Raw genomic sequence first — 21,291 nt, 5'->3', positions numbered from 1 at the left:
TACTGTGCCGCTGTGCTCCCCAATAATATACTGCAGAAACAGATATTACCCCTGATAATACAAGTACCACACAGAGCCCCCCATATAAAATACCCCTTCTTTGTGGCCTCAGTAGAAGCCTCCATAGTGCCCCATAATAATGTGCCAGTATCAAGTGCCTCTCTTCCACCCCCCATATGCCAGTAAAAAGTGCCTCTCCATAACCCCCATGTGCCAGTGACAAGAGCGCCTCTCCATGCCCCTCATGTGCCAGTAACAAGTGCCAAACCCTCCCATGTGCCAGTAATAAGTGCCTCTCCTTGCCCCCCATGTGCCAGTAACAAGTGCCAAACCCCCCCCATGTGCCAGTAACAAGTGCCTCTCTTTCCCCATGTGCCAGTATGAAGTGCTTCCCCCCATGTGCAGTATCAAGTGCCTCCCCCATGTGCCAGTATCAAGTGCCAACCCCCCATGTGTCAGTATCAAGTGCCAACCCCCCATGTGCCAGTATCAAGTGCCAACCCCCCCATGTGCCAGTATCAAGTGCCAAACCCTCCCATGTGCCAGTATCAGGTGCCAAACCCTCCCATGTGCCAGTATCAAGTGCCAACTCCCCCATGTGCTAGTATCAAGTGCCAACCCCCCCATGTGCCAGTATCAAGTGCCAAACCCCCCACCCCCATGTGCCAGGATCAAGTCCCTCCCGCTCCCCCCATGTGGCAGTAAAAGTCCAGTATTAAAAAAAAACACTTATACTTACCTCCATCACACAGCGTGCGATGCAGGCCTCTTCCGGGCTGTGTCCCGCGCTGTACGGCTCAGGCAGCGCGATGATGTCATCAGAGGAACAGGGAAGGGAGATGCCTTCCCCCCCACGCCCCACAGCACAGGCATCTGTATCTCTGTCCTGAGGACGGCGATACAGATGACTATGGAGATGAACGCTTCCATAATGGAAGCGTTCATCTCCCTGTGACCTGTCGGTGTCGGGTGGTGGGCTTGGGGGCCCCTAAGGACTCGGGGGCCCGGGGGCAATTCCCCCCTTGCCTCTATGGAAGCACCGGCCCTGTTGACGCCATGTATACTAACGCCTCCGCTTCGATCTCGGTTAACAACACCCTCTCCAGACCCTTTCATATCTGAAATGGCACTCGCCAGGGATGCCCCCTATCCCCGATTCTATTTGTCCTGACTATGGAATCCCTTCTACAAATAATTAGGCTAGACAAAGAGATAAAGCGTTCAAAGCTAGGGGACCAGGAGCATAAAACCGCCGCATTTGCGGATGATTTGCTAATCATGATCAGCAACCCTTCTCAATTATTCTCGTTAAATTACACACCCCTTTTGAAACATATATAAGACACTATTAAAAACCTGGATTTGCCCATACTATCTTGGTTCGGCAGGAAAAATATCCTTATGTCAGTGGTATTGCCTAAACTGATTTACTTTTTACAAGTACTCCCCATCCCGGTCCCGTCTTCATACTTTGTCTCCCTAAGGTCACTATTTAGTTCATTTATTTGGAACCAAAAGAAAGCCCACCTATCTTACAAATCCCTATGCCGCCCTAAGAAATCAGGCGGGATTGCTTTCCCAGATCTCAAACTTTATAGTAAAGCAGTTCTCCTCTCTAGAGTGTTGGACTGGTTGAGAGCTCCACCCCATAAATCCTGGGTCTCCATGTAACAGTCGATAGTCAAGTCTACATTCAGGGCCCTTTTGCTTGGATACAAATCCCTCATTCCCCTACTCCTTTAATAAAAGCTACCATAGCAGCTTGGAAATGGCTACAAACCACTACAAACCACACATTACTCTGTTCCTTATCCATCTCCAATTCTTCAAGTCAGGGATATATTACATCTTGCCCCTAAGGCTCTCCTCGAAAGTCTGCCCAGGCATTTTAGAGATTCCACTATTTCGCTGTGGGATCTCTTTCAGGGCAATCAGATTCTACCCTTAAGTGAGCTGAGCAGTGAACTATCAATACCTACAACATACAATAATTCTCTATACTTCCTCTGTGCATACTTATCACAACACATTTCTCTTGGAGACTTACATAGACCTCAAGGTTGGATTGAAAGTCTGATCAGCAATTCTCATAACCCCCCTAAACTGATATCACAACTATATAACAGACTGAGATCCCCAGCGACCAACGTCCCTCTGGCCTACGTAGGACTATGGGAGAGGGACTTGAACCGTTCATTGGACACTCCTATCTACATATATGGTGAGAGTGTCCAATACTACTCAAATGGTGGAACCAAATCTTCCAATCAAATTTGTGGAGCAGATTTCCGTCCTTCTCCGGAGCTAGCGCTTTTAAACCTTTTCCCCTTTAATTAACAGGCTACTAATCTGGGATTTTTCAAACACTTAATATGCGCTGCCAGGTTTCTTGTTCCAAAATACTGGCTCTTGACCGAAGTCCCTTCAGTAGAACAATGTTCGCTTAAAGTAGACCAGATCTTTAGATTCAAATAAATTTCTTCTTTGGAATTGAGGACATATCAGAGCTTTGCCAAACTTTGGCCTGATTGGAATTTATTCAGAGGTTTCGGAAACTGAGTCCATTAAGTGATTCATAATAGTGATATGATCTCTTGCTATAGAAAGGACATGTATTAATGTATCCAGATGTAGTCATTTCTCTTTTTTGTTTTCCTCCTCCTTTGAGTCCTACGCTGCCAACCTGCTTCAGATCCAATCAGACCTTAAAGTTTGAACCATCCTATGTTTCGATGATGTACAAGTTGTTTCATAAGGTTTAATCCTTTTTGTGACCTTGTTACATGTTTAATATTCTCTTTAGGAGGTTGTTTCCTCCTCCTTTGTATGTAAAATATATTATTATTTTTTAAAATTATTTATTTTCATTTTCAATAAAACAAAGCAGCAAGTCAAGTATAAGGTTAAACATGGTACAAGATACTGATGATAATAAATCACCAAATAAGTATGAGGTAGTGAAATAGTAGGACCAAGAGCAATTAAAAGCTATTAAGAAGGAGGCCAGATAATGATTCTAAAGCCTAGACAGCCCTTTAGAGGGACAGCGGTTAACAAACCAGGCCTCACTGTGGTGGGAGAGGGTAGAGGGCATTAAGAATGAAAATGGAAAAGACCAGACTCTGAATCTGGTAAATGTTCGGAAGAGAGACATTGGAACGTCTCTTAATGAAACCGTGGAAGCCAAAAACAGACGCTCAGCCATTTCCAAGTCTAAAGCTTATTATACTGGTCTGGGGAACCTATAATTCGACCAAAGGACCCAGCGTTTAAGAAAGGCTGGATGTGTGCATGATTCCCAAGAGGAAAGTTCCTCAAAGCGATAAAGCTGATCTATCTTAAGCTTCCACTGCTCCAGAGAGGGTAAGGAGGTTTGGAGCCAACACTTAGGGATCAAGAGGCGAGCTGCAATCAGCAGTTGGTTGAAAAGGTAAGGAGGTGGGGAGGAATCACCCTCATCAAAGTGGGAGAGCAGGGCGCCATAGGGGGACATCCTTACCGAGGTCAAACATATTTGGTTACTAGTTTGCAAGATATCTGACCACAATTTGTTTATTATAGGACAGTTTCACCAAATATGGAGGAAGGTTCCTCTTTCCTTCAAGCCCCTCCAGCATCTGTCCGAGGGAGCCCCAGAAAAAAGGGAGGACCTAACGGGGGTAATATACCACTGGATTAGGATTTTAAACCATTTTCCTGGATACGAACACAACATGAAGATTTATGAGGCAAATTAAAAAGTTTGGGTAGCAAGGAGAAGGGTAGTTCTATCCCAGTATCTTTTCCCAACAATGTATGAAGGCTGGTTTGATGGCTAGAGGAGGAGGGCGTAATTTGTTATATACAGTGGGATGCGAAAGTTTGGGCAACCTTGTTAATCGTCATGATTTTCCTGTATAAATCGTTGGTTGTTACGGTAAAAAATTTCTGTTAAATATATCATATAGGAGACACACACAGTGATATTTGAGAAGTTAAATTAAGTTTATTGGATTTACAGAAAGTGTGCTATAATTGTTTAAACAAAATTAGGCAGGTGCATAAATTTGGGCACCACAAAAAAGAAATGAAATCAATATTTAGTAGATCCTCCTTTTGCAGAAATTACAGCCTCTAAACGCTTCTTGTAGGTTCCAATGAGAGTCTGGATTCTGGTTGAAGATATTTTGGACCATTCCTCTTTACAAAACATCTTTAGTTCATTCAGGTTTGATGGCTTCCCAGCATGGATAGCTCTCTTTAAGTCACACCACAGATTTTCAATTATATTCAGGTCTGGGGACTGAGATGCCCATTCCAGAACGTTGTACTTGTTCCTCTGCATAAATGCCTTAGTGGATTTTGAGCAGTATTTAGGGTCGTTGTCTTGTTGAAAGATCCAGCCCCGGCGCAGCTTCAGCTTTGTCACTGATTCCTGGACATTGGTATCCAGAATCTGCTGATACTAAGTGGAATCCATGCGTCCCTCAACTTTGACAAGATTCCCAGTCCCTGCACTGGCCACACAGCCCCACAGCATGATGGAACCACCACCATATTTTACTGTAGGTAGCAGGTGTTTTTCTTGGAATGCTGTGTTCTTTTTCCTCCATGCATAACGCCCCTTGTTATGGCCAAATAACTCAATTTTAGTTTCATCAGTCCACAGCACCTTATTCCATAATGAAGCTGGCTTGTCCAAATGTGCTTTAGCCCACCTCAAGCGGCACTTTTTGTGCTGTGGGCGGAGAAAAGGCTTCCTCTGCATCACTCTCGCATACAGCATCTCCTTGTGTAAAGTGCGCCGAATGGTTGAACGATGCACAGTGACTCCATCTGCAGCAAGATGATGTTGTAGGTCTTTGGTGCTGGTCTGTGGGTTGACTCTGACTGTTCTCACCATTCGTTGCTTCTGTCTATCCGAGATTTTTCTTGGTCTGCCACTTCGAGCCTTAACTTGAACTGAGCCTGTGGTCTTCCATTTCCTCAATATGTTCCTAACTGTGTAAACAGACAGCTGAAATCTCTGAGACAGCTTTCTGTATCCTTCCCCTAAACCATGATGGTGAACAATCTTTGTCTTCAGGTCATTTGAGAGTTGTTTTGAGACCCCCATGTTGCTACTCTTCAGAGAAAATTAACCACCTCAGCCCCCAGTGCTTAAACACCCTGAAAGACCAGGCCACTTTTTACACTTCTGACCTACACTACTTTCACCATTTATTGCTCGGTCATGCAACTTACCACCCAAATGAATTTTACCTCCTTTTCTTCTCACTGATAGAGCTTTCATTTGGTGGTATTTCATTGCTGCTGACATTTTTACTTTTTTTGTTATTAATCGAAATTTAACGATTTTTTTGCAAAAAAATGACATTTTTCACTTTCAGTTGTAAAATTTTGCAAAAAAAAACGACATCCATATAGAAATTTTGCTCTAAATTTATAGTTCTACATGTCTTTGATAAAAAAAAAATGTTTGGGTAAAAAAAAAATGGTTTGGGTAAAAGTTATAGCGTTTACAAACTATGGTACAAAAATGTGAATTTCCGCTTTTTGAAGCAGCTCTGACTTTCTGAGCACCTGTCATGTTTCCTGAGGTTCTACAATGCCCAGACAGTACAAACACCCCACAAATGACCCCATTTCTGAAAGTACACACCCTAAGGTATTCGCTGATGGGCATAGTGAGTTCATAGAACTTTTTATTTTTTGTCACAAGTTAGCGGAAAATGATGATTTTTTTTTTTTTTTTTTTTTTTCTTACAAAGTCTCATATTCCACTAACTTGTGACAAAAAATAAAAAGTTCTATGAACTCACTATGCCCATCAGCGAATACCTTGGGGTCTCTTCTTTCCAAAATGGGGTCACTTGTGGGGTAGTTATACTGCCCTGGCATTCTAGGGGCCCAAATGTGTGGTAAAGAGTTTGAAATCAAATTCAGTAAAAAATGACGAGTGAAATCCGAAAGGTGCTCTTTGGAATATGGGCCCCTTTGCCCACCTAGGCTGCAAAAAAGTGTCACACATCTGGTATCCCCGTACTCAGGAGAAGTTGAGGAATGTGTTTTGGGGTGTCTTTTTACATATACCCATGCTGGGTGAGATAAATATCTTGGTCAAATGACAACTTTGTATAAAAAAATGGGAAAAGTTGTCTTTTGCCAAGATATTTCTCTCACCCAGCATGGGTATATATAAAATGACACCCCAAAACACATTCCCCACCTTCTCCTGAGTACGGAGATACCAGATGTGTGACACTTTTTTGCAGCCTAGGTGGGCAAAGGGGCCCATATTCCAAAGAGCACCTTTCGGATTTCACTCATCATTTTTTACAGAATTTGATTTCTAACTCCTTACCACACATTTGGGCCCCTAGAATGCCAGGGCAGTATAACTACCCCACAAGTGACCCCATTTTGGAAAGAAGACACCCCAAGCTATTCCGTGAGGGGCATGGCGAGTTCCTAGAATTTTTTATTTTTTGTCACAAGTTAGTGGAAAATGATGATTTTTTTTTTTTTTTTTTTTTTTCATACAAAGTCTCATATTCCACTAACTTGTGACAAAAAATAAAAACTTCCATGAACTCACTATGCCCATCAGCGAATACCTTGGGGTCTCTTCTTTCCAAAATGGGGTCACTTGTGGGGTAGTTATACTGCCCTGGCATTCTAGGGGCCCAAATGTGTGGTAAGGAGTTTGAAATCAAATTCTGTAAAAAATGACGAGTGAAATCCGAAAGGTGCTCTTTGGAATATGGGCCCCTTTGCCCACCTAGGCTGCAAAAAAGTGTCACACATCTGGTATCCCCGTACTCAGGAGAAGTTGAGGAATGTGTTTTGGGGTGTCTTTTTACATATACCCATGCTGGGTGAGATAAATATCTTGGTCAAATGACAACTTTGTATAAAAAAATGGGAAAAGTTGTCTTTTGCCAAGATATTTCTCTCACCCAGCATGGGTATATGTAAAATGACACCCCAAAACACATTCCCCACCTTCTCCTGAGTACGGAGATACCAGATGTGTGACACTTTTTTGCAGCCTAGGTGGGCAAAGGGGCCCATATTCCAAAGAGCACCTTTCGGATTTCACTCGTCATTTTTAACAGAATTTGATTTCAAACTCCTTACCACACATTTGGGCCCCTAGAATGCCAGGGCAGTATAACTACCCCACAAGTGACCCCATTTTGGAAAGAAGACACCCCAAGCTATTCCGTGAGGGGCATGGCGAGTTCCTAGAATTTTTTATTTTTTGTCACAAGTTAGTGGAAAATGATGATTTTTTTTTTTTTTTTTTTTTTCATACAAAGTCTCATATTCCACTAACTTGTGACAAAAAATAAAAACTTCCATGAACTCACTATGCCCATCAGCGAATACCTTGGGGTCTCTTCTTTCCAAAATGGGGTCACTTGTGGGGTAGTTATACTGCCCTGGCATTCTAGGGGCCCAAATGTGTGGTAAGGAGTTTGAAATCAAATTCAGTAAAAAATGACGAGTGAAATCCGAAAGGTGCTCTTTGGAATATGGGCCCCTTTGCCCACCTAGGCTGCAAAAAAGTGTCACACATGTGGTATTGCCGTACTCAGGAGAAGTTGAGGAATGTGTTTTGGGGTGTCTTTTTACATATACCCATGCTGGGTGAGATAAATATCTTGGTCAAATGACAACTTTGTATAAAAAAATGGGAAAAGTTGTCTTTTGCCAAGATATTTCTCTCACCCAGCATGGGTATATATAAAATGACACCCCAAAACACATTCCCCACCTTCTCCTGAGTACGGAGATACCAGATGTGTGACACTTTTTTGCAGCCTAGGTGGGCAAAGGGGCCCATATTCCAAAGAGCACCTTTTGGATTTCACAGGTCATTTTTTACTGAATTTGATTTCAAACTCCTTACCACACATTTGGGCCCCTAGAATGCCAGGGCAGTATAACTACCCCACAAGTGACCCCATTTTGGAAAGAAGAGACCCCAAGGTATTCGCTGATGGGCATAGTGAGTTCATGGAAAAAAAAATTTTTTGTCACAAGTTAGTGGAATAGGAGACTTTGTATGAAAAAAAAAAAAAAAAAAAAAAAATCATCATTTTCCACTAACTTGTGACAAAAAATAAAAAATTCTAGGAACTTGCCATGCCCCTCACGGAATACCTTGGGGTGTCTTCTTTCCAAAATGGGGTCACTTGTGGGGCAGTTATACTGCCCTGGCATTTTCCAGGGGCCCTAATGTCTGGTAAGTAGGTAAATGACCTGTGAAATCTGAAAGGTGCTCTTTGGAATGTGGGCCCCTTTGCCCAGCTAGGCTGCAAAAAAGTGTCACACATCTGGTATCTCCGTACTCAGGAGAAGGTAAGGAATGTGTTTTGGGGTGTCATTTTACATATACCCATGCTGGGTGAGAGAAATATCTTGGCAAAAGACAACTTTTCCCATTTTTTTTATACAAAGTTGGCATTTGACCAAGATATTTATCTCACCCAGCATGGGTATATGTAAAATGACACCCCAAAACATATTCCCCAACTTCTGCTGAATACGGAGATACCACATGTGTGACACTTTTTTGCAGCCTAGGTGGGCAAAGGGGCCCAAATTCCTTTTAGGAGGGCATTTTTAGACATTTGGATACCAGACTTCTTCTCACGCTTTGGGGCCCCTAAAATGCCAGGGCAGTATAAATACCCCACATGTGACCCCATTTTGGAAAGAAGACACCCCAAGGTATTCAATGAGGGGCATGGCGAGTTCATTGAAAAAAAAAAATTTTGGCACAAGTTAGCGGAAATTGATTTTTTGGATTTTGTTCTCACAAAGTCTCCCTTTCCGCTAACTTGGGACAAAAATTTCAATCTTTCATGGACTCAATATGCCCCTCAGCAAATACCTTGGGGTGTCTTCTTTCCAAAATGGTGTTATTTGTGGGGTGTTTGTACTGCCCTGGCATTTGAGGGTCTCCGCAATCATTACATGTATGCCCAGCATTAGGAGTTTCTGCTATTCTCCTTATATTGAGCATACGGGTAATGAGATTTTTTTTTTCCGTTCAGCCTCTGGGCTGAAAGAAAAAAATGAACGGCACAGATTTCTTCATTCGCATCGATCAATGTGGATGAAAAAATCTCTGCCAAAAAAAGAAAAAGGAGGGGAAAGGCGTCTGCCAGGACATAGGAGCTCCGCCCAACATCCATACCCACTTCAGCTCGTATGCCCTGGCAAACCAGATTTCTCCATTCACATCAATCGATGTGGATGAATAAATCATTGCCGGGATTTTTTTTTTTATATATACAAAGTGTTTGCCAAAGTATATGAACACCGCCACCTCCTCAGCTCATATGCCTCGGCAAACATATCTTTTACTGCAGAGGAGAAATCTCGTCTTGCAGCGCCGCATACACCGACTTGCGTGTAATCTGACAGCAGCACAATGCTTCTGTCCGAATGCACATCAGTGCTGCAGCTGGTCGATCGGTTGGTCCACCTGGAAGGTAAAAAAAACAAAACAAAAAAGAAAAAACCAGGCCGCAAAGCAATAACTTTATTAACTTTAGAACAGAACATATTAACTTTTTTAAACTTTTTTAACTTTTTTACTTACCGGTAATTTTTTTTTTGTTTAGTTTTTTTTACCTTTATAGAACAAACCTCTCCTTCCCCATGGGACAATGTGCAAAGCGCAAATCGCCCAAAGATGTGGCGAAGTACGTTATGCACTTTATCCCAGGTGAAAGGAGAGGTTTGCAGCAGCTGAGAGTAAAAGGGCCCTAATAGCCCTGTGTGCCTGTCCTGTGAGATGCAATCCCTATGCTAGGTGTACCTGTGTGTGGTACTTCCGGAAACACTCTCCATAGCATAGGGCAGGGTGGTCAGCACAGTCAGGACAGAAATAGCGGGTGTCACGCCTTATTCCACTCCTGCTACAGACACGACATCTTTTTCGGGGTGACGGTTGGGTTGAGGTACCAGGAACGACACTGGGGAAATGTCGCTCGTGTAGACGGCTAACTACACTGGGGGATGGGGCCACGGAACCTCCTGGGTAAAGGAGGTTCTCGATGATCTCTTCCTGGAATTTGAGGAAAGATCGTGTTCTCCCAGCCTTACTGTAGAGAACAAAACTATTGTACAGCGCCAATTGAATTAAATATACAGACACCTTCTTATACCAGCGTCTGGTTCTGCGGGAAACTAAATACGGAGACAACATCTGGTCATTGAAGTCCACCCCTCCCATGAGCGCATTATAGTCGTGGACACAGAGGGGCTTTTCAATGACACGGGTTGCTCGCTCAATTTGGATTGTCGTGTCTGCGTGAATGGAGGAGAGCATGTAAACGTCACGCTTGTCTCTCCATTTCACCGCGAGCAGTTCTTCGTTACACAAGGCAGCCCTCTGCCCCCTTGCAAGACGGGTGGTTACAAGCCGTTGGGGGAAGCCCACGCGACTAGTTCGCGCGGTGCCACAGGCGCAAATCCGTTCTAGAAACAAATGCCTAAAGAGGGCCACACTTGTGTAGAAATTGTCCACATAAAGATGGTACCCCTTGCCGAATAAGGGTGACACCAAGTCCCAGACTGTCTTCCCACTGCTCCCCAGGTAGTCAGGGCAACCGACCGGCTCCAGGGTCTGATCTTTTCCCTCATAGACACGAAATTTGTGGGTATAGCCTGTGGCCCTTTCACAGAGCTTATACAATTTGACCCCATACCGGGCACGCTTGCTTGGGATGTACTGTTTGAAGCCAAGGCGCCCGGTAAAATGTATTAGGGACTCGTCTACGCAGATGTTTTGCTCGGGGGTATACAAATCTGCAAATTTCTGGTTGAAATGGTCTATGAGGGGCCGAATTTTGTGGAGCCGGTCAAAAGCTGGGTGGCCTCTGGGACGGGAGGTGGTGTTGTCGCTAAAATGCAGGAAACGGAGGATGGCCTCAAATCGTGCCCTGGACATAGCAGCAGAGAACATGGGCATGTGATGAATCGGGTGCGTTGACCAATATGACCGCAATTCATGCTTTTTTGTCAGGCCCATGTTGAGGAGAAGGCCCAAAAAAATTTTAATTTCGGAAACTTGGACTGGTTTCCACCGGAAAGGCTGGGCATAAAAGCTTCCCGGGTTGGCGGATATAAATTGTGTGGCATACTGGTTGGTCTCTGCCACGACTAAGTCCAAGAGCTCCGCAGTCAAGAACAGCTCAAAAAATCCCAGGGCCGAACCGATTTGAGCCGTCTCAACCCGAACTCCAGACTGGGCGGTGAAAGGGGGAACTACAGGTGCGGCTGAAGTTGGTGACTGCCAATCAGGGTTTGCCAGCACCTCAGGGATTCTAGGGGCTCTACGGGCCTGTCTTTGCGGTGGCTGCGACGGGGTAACTAGTGCACGTGCCACCGTACCAGCTTCAACTGCCCTTCTGGTGCTCGCCACGTCACCATGTTGTACGGCAGTGCTGGTACTAGGTCCAGGGAGGGCTGCGCTGCTGGTGTATGCCTCACCACGTGATCCGGCAGCGACAGCCCCACTCTGCTGCTCTTGAAGCGGATCCTGCATAACCTGTGGTCTAGCGACATGGGGCCGGGTACGCCTGGTGCTGCCAGGGACCTCCACCTCCTCGTCCGAACTTTGGGTCAGAGAGCCACTGCTTTCCACAGGTTCATATTCTGACCCGCTAGATTCATCAGATGAGGGTTCCCACTCCTCATCCGACTGGGTCAGAATCCTGTAGGCCTCTTCAGAAGAATACCCCCTGTTTGACATTTTGGACTACTAAATTTAGGGGTATTCCCTGAGACTACCCAAGAAAAAAAGCAAACCTGTCTTACAAAGGGGAGGCTAGCGAAGTACCGGAGGCCGCTGCGGTTGATAAAAAATATCAAAACTGATTTTTTTATCGCCGCAGTGCGTGTAAAATGAATGTGCAGTGATCAAAAAATATATATTTTTTGTCACTGCGGTGGGGCGGGCGTGGGTGAACGCACGTGTGGGCGACCGATCAGGCCTGATCGGGCAAACACTGCGTTTTGGGTGGAGGGCGAACTAAAGTGACACTAATACTATTATAGATCTGACCGTGATCAGTTTTGATCACTTACAGATACTATAAAAGTACAAATGCTGATTAGCGATACGCTATTCAGCGAATAAAAGTGACTGCGGTGCGGTGGGGTGGGCGCTAACTGACGCTAACTACCTAACCAAGGGGCCTAAACTATCCCTAAAACCTAACAGCCAATACTAGTGAAAAAAAAAAAGTGACAGTTTACACTGATCACTTTTTTTCCTTTCACTGGTGATTGACAGGGGCGATCAAAGGGGTGATCAAAGGGTTAATTGGGGTGCAGGGGGGTGATCAGGGGCTACAGTGAAGTGTTGGTGCTACTCACAGTTCAGTCTGCTCCTGTGCTGGATCCAACCGACGAAAAGGACCAGCACAGGAGCAGAGAAGCCATATAACAGATCATATTTACTAATATGATCTGTTATATGGCTTGTGATTGGATTTTTTAAAAATCGCCAGCCTGCCAGCCAATGATCGTTGCTGGCAGGCTGGTGACTAACTTGTTCTTTAACTTTTGCCGGCCCGCGATGCGCATGCGCGGGCCGGCTTGGAGCGAAATCTCGCGTCTCGCGAGATGACGCGTATATGCGTGACTGTGCGCAGCGCTGCCACCTCCGGAACGCGAATCTGCGTTAGGCGGTCCGGAGGTGGTTAAAAGAGGAGGGAAACTTACAATTGACCCCCTTAAATACTCTTTCTCATAATTGGATTCACCTATGTATGTAGGTCAGGGGTCACTGAGCTTACCAAGCCAATTTGAGTTCCAATAATTAGTTCTAAAGCTTTTGGAATCAATAAAATGACAACAGTGCCCAAATTTATGCACCTGCCTAATTTTGTTTAAACAATTATAGCACACTTTCTGTAAATCCAATAAACTTCATTTCACTTCTCAAATATCACTGTGTGTGTCTCCTATATGATATATTTAACTGACATTTTTTATCGTAACAACCAACGATTTATACAGGAAAATCATGACGATTAACAAGGTTGCCCAAACTTTCGCATCCCACTGTAGTTGTAAGATTAGTTTTTTGGGGTGGTTAGGATGTATTATTAGGGATTCAAGCCAAACCAGGGGGCGAAGAAGTTCACAGCTGGTGTTGTTCCTCAAGACAAAGGATCTAAGGTGTGGGATTAAGGTAAGGTTGCAAGGGTGGGGGTTAAGCAAGTCATGCAAGACATCCTAGCTGACCAAGTTACCTGGTGACTCGAGGAGAGAAGTGATTGGGTGGGATGATTATCTAACCCCTCTGGAAGAAGAGCAAGGTTGGGGAGGAATGGGACAGAGCAGTGGAAAGAGCCCAGCTAATTCCAGACATCAAGCGTAGCTTTTATGATAGGATAAGCAGAGAGCGGAATGTATGGTAAATTTTGCTGACCTAAAAGGAGAGCTCGTGTAGGCCTGCCTATAATGCTTTGTTCCAAAGCCACTCAGGGTTTGTGTCTGGAGTTCCGTAGCCAGTCCACGGTTCTGGTCAGAAGAATTGCCTTACCATACAACTCTGGGTCTGGAAGACCAATGCCACCTGTCTGTCGAGATTGGGACAGTAGTGCATAGGAAATTTTAGCTTTTTTCCAGTTCCAAATGAACGCTCTGAACATTTGTTTGAGTGAGGTATAATAGGACTTGGGAACTGGGATTGGCAACACCTGAAGGTATGTAAGAAGGATTAGAGAAGTAAGAAGGTTTTTACAGCTGAACCAGGAGCACGTGGGGGCAGAGGAGAGAAGTTTTTCAATAGCATTGGATATGGACGCCTTAACGGGAATATAGTTAAGGGAAAAAAGATCTGGTATGTGGGGGCAAATTTTTACTCCTAAATATGTGATGGTAGGGGAGGACCAGTTAAAAGGGGAATCTTTCATCAGTGATTGTTTTATCTGGAGGGGGATCCCGCTACAAAATATCAATGATTTGCTTGCATTGATCTTAAAATTGGATAGGCTACTATAGTGGTGTAGGTGGCGTTAAATGGCAGGGAGGGAATCTCTTGGGTTAGTGGTCATTATCATAACATCATTGGCGAAAGCCGCTATCTTGTGTTCTATACCACCCAAGTTCAGGCCTTTAATTACTGGGTCTGCACGGAAAGTGGCCAGTAGGGGTTCCATAGCTAAAATGAATAGGAAGGGAGACAGGGGAAACCTTGGCAGGTGCCATTATGTATGTGGAGATGCTGGGATAAGCCTCCATTGACCATGACGAGGGCTGTGGCTTGAGCATACATAGCAAAGACAGCCTGTACATAGAGATCAGGTAGGCCAAAGCTCAATAACACTTGTTTCAGATAGTCCCAATTAATTCTGTTGAAGGCTTTCTCAGCATCCATGCTGAGAAGGAGTGGAGAGGAGGTGTGTTTAGCATGGCACAACACATTTATTACTCTAGTCGTATTATCCCTGCCCTCTCTGTTGCGAACGAAACCCACCTGATCCCCATGTACTAAGAGGGGAAGGAAATTTGCAAGTCGGTTGGCCAACATTTTGGCTAGGAGCTTAAGGTCTATATTCAGAAGAGAAATAGGCCTATAATTTGAGCATAGTTTAGGGTCCTTTCCATTCTTGGGAATCAGAGCTATGTGAGCTGTCACCATGTCTCTGGAAAGCAGGCTGCCTTGTAGGGAGAGCTTGTAGTTTTTAAGGAGATGAGGTAGGAGTTGTTTCCTAAGGTTTTATAGTAAGAAGCCGGAAGGCCATCAGGACCGTGACTTTTGCCTAGAGGCATCTGGGAGAGGGCTGTAGAAAGTTTATCAATGGTGAAAGGGGCAGCTATAGAACGTTTTTGAGGTTCGGTAAGCGATGGGAGGGTAGTCGATTTAAGGAAAGAGGAAACAAAAGAAAAGTGAGACTCCGGGGTGGGGGGTGGGGAAAGGTTGTATAATTTTTCATAGAAGTCCCTAAATAGTTCAGCTATTTGTTTGGAAGTAGGGATGAGCGAACCCGAACTGTATAGTTCGGGTTCGTACCGAATTTTGGGGTGTTCGTGACACAGACCCGAACCCGAACATTTACGTAAAACTTCGGGTTCGGTGTTCGGCGCTTTCTTGGCGCTTTTTGAAAGGCTGCAAAGCAGCCAATCAACAAGCGTCATACTACTTGCCCCAAGAGGCCATCACAGCCATGCCTACTATTGGCATGGCTGTGATTTGGCCAGTGCAGCATGTGACCCAGCCTCTATTTAAGCAGAGTCACGTAGCGCCGCACGTCACTCTGCTCTGATCAGTGTAGGGAGAGGATGCAGCTGCTGTTAGGGCGAGATTAGGCAGGGATTTACTCAGCAAAAACACTTAATGAAGTGATCGATCTACAGCTGTGAATCATTCAACTTCTGCTAGTTAATTGCTCATTGTTTTTAGGCTTCCCAGAGCGTTTTTCTGTCACTTTTTTCTGGGGTGATCGGAGGCCATCTTGTGTCTTGTGGTGCGCCAGCACAAGCTGCCACCAAGTCCATTTAACCATCAATAGTGTTTTGTTTTTTTTGCTATATCCTACATCAGAGGCTTGGCTGTGCTTATTGTCACCCCTTGAAACTCAGGATAGAATTTTCTATATTTTATTGAGGGGTGAAATTCACTTGCAACAATAGCAATCCCCTAAATCTGGTGTTCCAGCTGTGGCTAGCCAAGTAACATAGTACATAACATAGTACATAAGGCCGAAAAAAGACATTTGTCCATCCAGTTCGGCCTGTAATACTGTCTGCTGTCTGGCAAATTATATTTTTTTTTCTGGGGTGAAATACAATTGCCAAAATAGCAATACCTTAAATCTGGTGTTTCAGCTGTGGCTAGCCAATTGTAATACTGTCTGCTGTCTGGCAAAGGATATATTTTTTTCTGGGGTGAAATTCAATTGCCAAAATAGCAATACCCTAAATCTGGTGTTCCAGCTGTGGCTGGACATGTTTTTTAGTGTCCCTTCAAAGCATAGTTTTTGTTCTGGGTTGAAATTCAATTCCCAAAATAGCAATACCCTAAATCAGTGGTTTCTGCTGTTGCAGGCCAAGTTAAAATCTCTCCGTAAAAGGGTATATTACACTCAACGTGCATCTCCAATTGTATTTTTTTCCGTAAAAGGGTATATTACACAAACTGTTAAATTACAATTGCTAATAGCATAAGCCTTTAAATTTGCACGCACTATTGTGCATCTCACATAGTGTATTTCTGTCCGTAAATGGGTATATTACATTCAAGGTGCAAATTCAAGTGCTGATAGGGCCATCCTCAATAACTTCACACGCTACCGGGCATCTCCAAGTGTAATTCTGTCCGTAAAAGGATACCTTTCATCCAGGGCCTAAATACTAGGCCTACAATTGATATTCAGCTAAATCTGTGGTTACTGCTGTGCCTGTATTAGTGTAATACGGTACATAAATAGATAGCCAGATAGTGTTAGGTGCCTGTAAAAAAAGGCCTGAATTTGAATTCAATACATTGGGCCAAATAATTTTTTTCTTATTGTGGTGAACGGTAACAATGAGGAAAACATCTAGTAAGGGACGCGGACGCGGACATGGTCGTGGTGGTGTTAGTGGACCCTCTGGTGCTTGGAGAGGACGTGGCCGTTCTGCCACAGCCACACGTCCTAGTGAACCAACTACCTCAGGTCCCAGTAGCCGCCAGAATTTACAGCGATATTTGGTGGGGCCGTTCTAAGGATGGTAAGGACTGAGCAGGTACAGGCATTAGTCAATTGGGTGGCCGACAGTGGATCCAGCACGTTCACATTATCTCCCACCCAGTCTTCTGCAGAAAGCGCACAGATGGCGCCTGAAAACCAAGCCCATCAGTCTGTCACATCACCCCCATGCATATCAGGGAAACTGTCTGAGCCTCAACTTATGCAGCAGTCTCTTATGCTGTTTGAAGACTCTGCTGGCAGGGTTTCCCAAGGGCATCCACCTAGCCCTTCCCCGGCGGTGGAAGACATAGAATGCACTGACGCACAACCACTTATGTTTCTGTAACGGTCACGTCCACACACACACAGGGGAAAGGATAGTGACCACTGCGCTCCACCCTCACCCCTGGCCCTGCCTACTTGCCTCATGAGTCCTGATGACAGGGGACAACTGGACGACAGTCCCTAACTTAGGATATGTGCAGGGAAGACAGACAAGACAAAATACGGAACAAGAACGGACTGGGTCAGAACCAAGAGAGCTACGCAGTACAAAGGATTAAGCAAAGAATGGTCAGGAGAAGCTGGGGTCAAATACCAGGAGAGTAGAGAAGTACAAGAGGAGTCCTAAGAGAGTAGTCAGATGGGAGCCGAGGTCACAATACCAGGACGGATGCGCAGTACAGGAGGAGCAGGCAAAAGGATGGTCAGGGAACAGGATCAGGTAAGTATTCAGCAGTCCAACAAATAGCCAGGAACCTAGAAATTAACAGGCAACCTGTAGCCAGCAGGCTGCCTGTATTTATAGTGGGGAGTGAGGGTCATGTGACGTGGCCAGCGTCACATGACTGACAGACCAACCAGTCGAGCACCGAGTGATCAGCTCGGCGCTCAAGTCAGGCTAGAAGCAGGGAGCCACCCAGCTAGTAAAGCCGCCCTGGGAATGAGGTCAAACACAGAACCTCATTCCAAAAGCTAAGCAACAGGTCTGCGGGCAATGGGGGACCGAGTGCACCTTCGGAACCCCGTGACAGTTTCCTGATGATGAGGACATGGGAATACCACCTCAGCACGTCTCTGATGATGACGAAACACAGGTGCCAACTGCTGCGTCTTTCTGCAGTGTGCAGACTGAACAGGAGGTCAGGGAGGAAGACTGGGTGGAAGACGATGCAGGGGACGATGAGGTCATAGACCCCACATGGAATGAAGGTCGTGCCACTGACTTTCAGAGTTCAGAGGAAGAGGCAGTGGTGAGACCGAGCCAACAGCGTAGCAAAAGAGGGAGCAGTGGGCAAAAGCAGAACACCCGCTGCCAAGAGAGTTTGCCTGCTACTGGCCACCGCCACCTGGGACCGAGCACACCAAAGGCAGCTTCAAGGAGTTCCCTGGCGTGGCAGTTCTTCAAACAATGTGCTGACGACAAGACCCGAGTGGTTTGCACGCTGTGCCATCAGAGCCTGAAGCGAGGCATTAACGTTCTGAACCTTAGCACAACCTGCATGACCAGGCATCACTCAGGCTCCCCCTGCTACCTCTTCTGCTGCTGCCTCGGCCTCTTCCTCTGCCTCTGGAGGAATGTTGGCACCTGCCACCCAGCAAACAGAGGATGTACCACCAACACCACCACCTCCGTCACCAAGCATCTCCACCATGTCACACGGCAGCGTTCAGCTCTCCATCTCACAAACATTTGAGAGAAAGCATAAATTCCCACCTAGCCACCCTCGATCCCTGGCCCTCAATGCCAGCATTTCTAAACTACTGGCCTATAAAATGCTGTCATTCAAGAGAGCCCTGCCTTCCCTGCACAACCAATTATCCGATAAAATCAAGTGTGCACTGCACAATGCCATCTGTGGCAAGGTCCACCTAACCACAGATACGTGGACCAGTAAGCACGGCTAGGGACGCTATATCTCCCTAACTGCACACTGGGTAAATGTAATGGCGGCTGGGCCCCAGGCGGAGATCTCTTTGGCGCAAGTCCTTCCGCCGCCAAGGATCGCAGGGCAACATTCTTTGCCTCCTGTAGCCTCCTACTCAGCTTCCTCCTCCTCTTCTTCCACCTGCTCATCCAGTCAGCCACACACCTTCACCACCAACTTCAGCACAGCTCGGGGTAAACGTCAGCAGGCCATTCTGAAACTCATATGTTTGGGGGACAGGCCCCACACCGCGCAGGAGTTGTGGCGGGGTATTGAACAACAGACCGACGAGTGGTTGTTTCCGGTGAGCCTCAAGCCCGGCCTGGTGGTGTGCGATAATGGGCAAAATCTCGTCGCAGCTCTGGGACTAGCCGGTTTGACGCACATCCCTTGCCTGGCGCATGTGTTGAATTTGGTGGCGCAGAAGTTCATTCACAACTACCCCGACATGTCAGCGCTGCTGCATAAAGTGCGGGCCGTCTGTGCGCGCTTCCGGCATTCACATCCTGCCGCTGCTCGCCTGTCTGCGCTACAGCGTAACTTCGGCCTTCCCGCTCACCGCCTCATATGTGACGTGCCCACCAGGTGGAACTCCACCTTGCACATGCTGGACAGACTGTGCGAGCAGCAGCAGGCCATAGTGGAGTTTCAGCAGCAGCACGCACGGGTCAGTCGCACTGCGGAACAGCACCACTTCACCATTCACCACCAATGACTGGGCCTCCATGCGAGACCTGTGTGCCCTGTTGCACTGTTTCGAGTACTTCACCAACATGGCCAGTGGCGATGACGCCGTTATCAGCGTTACAATACCAATTCTATGTCTCCTTGAGAAAACACTTAGGGCGATGATGGAACAGGAGGTGGCCCAGGAGGAGGAGGAGGAGGAGGAAGAGGGGTCATTTTTAGCACTTTCAGGCCAGTCTCTTAGAAGTGACTCAGAGGGAGGTTTTTTGCAACAGCAGAGGCCAGGTACAGATGTGGCCAAACAGGGCCCACTACTGGAGGACGAGGTAGACGAGGATGAGGAGGAGGTGGAGGAGGATAAGGATGAATCATGTTCACAGCGGGGTGTCACCCAACGCAGCTCGGGCCCATCACTGGCGCGTGGCTGGGGGGAAATGGAGGACGATGACGATACGCCTCCCACAGAGGACAGCTTGTCCTTACCTCTGGGCAGCCTGGCATACATGAGCGACTACATGCTGCAGTGCCTGCGCAACGACAGCAGAGTTGCCCACATTTTAACGTGTGCGGATTACTGGGTTGCCACCCTGCTGGATCCCCGGTACAAAGACAATGTGCCCACCTTACTTCCTACATTGGAGCGTGATAGGAAAATACGAGCGCACGTTGGTAGACGCGCTACTGAGAGTGTGGTGAAAGGGAGGTTTCTGCTTACTTTTACTAATTCGTGTCATGTTGGGATGTTAAACGTCTATGTGTATTGTAAAGGGTGGGGCACATTGTATACGTTGAGTAAGTGATGTCTGTTCCATTGTCTCTCAGTGTGTATTGTTCTGTCTGTGTTGATTATGTTAACCATGGTGTACCATGATTATATCACAGGCCGAGGGGAGGAGTCTATGTGGCTTGTAACCTTGTGTTATGGGTTAATGCATATTTGTTGTGGGTGTCTCCCTTGCATGAGAGGAGGGCATAAAAGGGATGACTCAACTGCTAATAAAAAACACTGATTTTACCCCTTCATGGAGTCTCGGTGCATGTTTGGGGGACTGGGATCTTCTATTCGCCTTATTTCGGATTTTCGGCTGTGGGTTCGGGAGTAAGCTGCATAAGGGCTCATCTGTATTATATGGGTTCCTTTACACTGGTGGCAGCAGCGGGATTTCTCCCGAATGGATTTACTTCAGTTAACCGAAAAGAAAGTGAATGGCGCATGAATACAAACGGCTGAAATGAACAACACTTAAAGACCTGCTGGAAGCTCAAGGCATAGTGGCAAGCAACAAGCCGAAAGCCACGATAATAGCCGAATTACTGGAGAGCGACCAAAACAGCGAGGTGCAAATGGCAAACACAGAGGAAACGGAGTTTCAGAAAGATGTGAGATGGAGACTGAGTTTGATAGGACCGAATCCTACACCAGAAATTGTGGTACAGATTATGGCACAAGCTTCGGAAGCAGAAAGCCGCCGGGAAACACGGAGGCCAGAGAAAGATCACCGCAAATGGATATATTGTCACTACCAGGATCATCTATGGGGCGGTCACGTAAGATAAATTATGCTGCTTTTAAAAGTTTCATAGAAAGTGAAATGGATATTGACAATTATCTGCAGGACTTTGAAAGACAGTGTATGTTAGAAGATGTGGATAACACAAATTGGGCTGCGATATTGAGCAGCAAGCTTTCAGGCAGAGCCGCAGAAGCCTTTAGAGCGGTACCGGATGCAGACATGCAAAATTATGAGAAAGTGAAGGAGATATTGTTGGCCCGTTATGCAGTCACCCCAGAGGCACACCGGAGAAAATTTCGGTCTCTACGGAAACAGGGCAAAGACTCTTACACGGAGTGGGCATTCCGCATGCTCCGCGCTGCCAGTAATTGGATGCAGGGATGCCAGGCGACTACACTGGAGGATGCATTACAGTTAATATTGTTGGAGCAGTTTTTTGACCACACTCCTACAGATACCAGGGATTGGGTCAAGGAC

This window comes from Bufo bufo, chromosome 7 (assembly GCF_905171765.1).
Source record: "Bufo bufo chromosome 7, aBufBuf1.1, whole genome shotgun sequence".
In the NCBI taxonomy this organism is placed as follows: Eukaryota; Metazoa; Chordata; class Amphibia; order Anura; family Bufonidae; genus Bufo; species Bufo bufo.
Note: the sequence above shows the minus strand (reverse complement) of the source record.